Consider the following 551-nt stretch of genomic DNA (forward strand, 5'->3'; position numbering starts at 1 on the left):
TTTGTAACCAGAGTCATCTTTCTGTGCAACATTTGAAGATGTAGGTACTCCATCTTTCCCCACCGGCTTACTAGGACACCATTCATTGGGATAATCCTTTTTGTAATGCCTAGTCTGTTTGCAATTATAGCACTCTACTGGTGTTCTGCCCCTGGAATTTGGTCTTTTCCCTTTGGCAGTACTTCCTCTGCCTTGTCTCCTTCCACGCACTTGGCTCCCTTTACATACAGACCATGACCCTGAGACCCTTCACCTACATTCTGTCTTCTTTGAGTGTGGGACAGAAGTGCAGATGTGATCTCATCCAGTTTGATTGAGTCTTTCCCGTACGTCAATGTTGTCACCAAGTGTTCATAGGAATTTGGCAAAGAACACAGTAATATTATTGCTTTGTCCTCATCATCAACCTTCACATCAAGTTTCTGCAAGTCATTTATCACTTGATTAAAATTGTTGAGATGTTGTTACAAATCAACACCTTCCTTCATCTTCAGGCCATAGAGTCTCTGTTTCAAATACTACTTATTTGTTAGAGACTTGGACATGAACCG

Source organism: Lupinus angustifolius, unplaced genomic scaffold, assembly GCF_001865875.1.
Source record: "Lupinus angustifolius cultivar Tanjil unplaced genomic scaffold, LupAngTanjil_v1.0 Scaffold_65_32, whole genome shotgun sequence".
Lineage (NCBI taxonomy): Eukaryota > Viridiplantae > Streptophyta > Magnoliopsida > Fabales > Fabaceae > Lupinus > Lupinus angustifolius.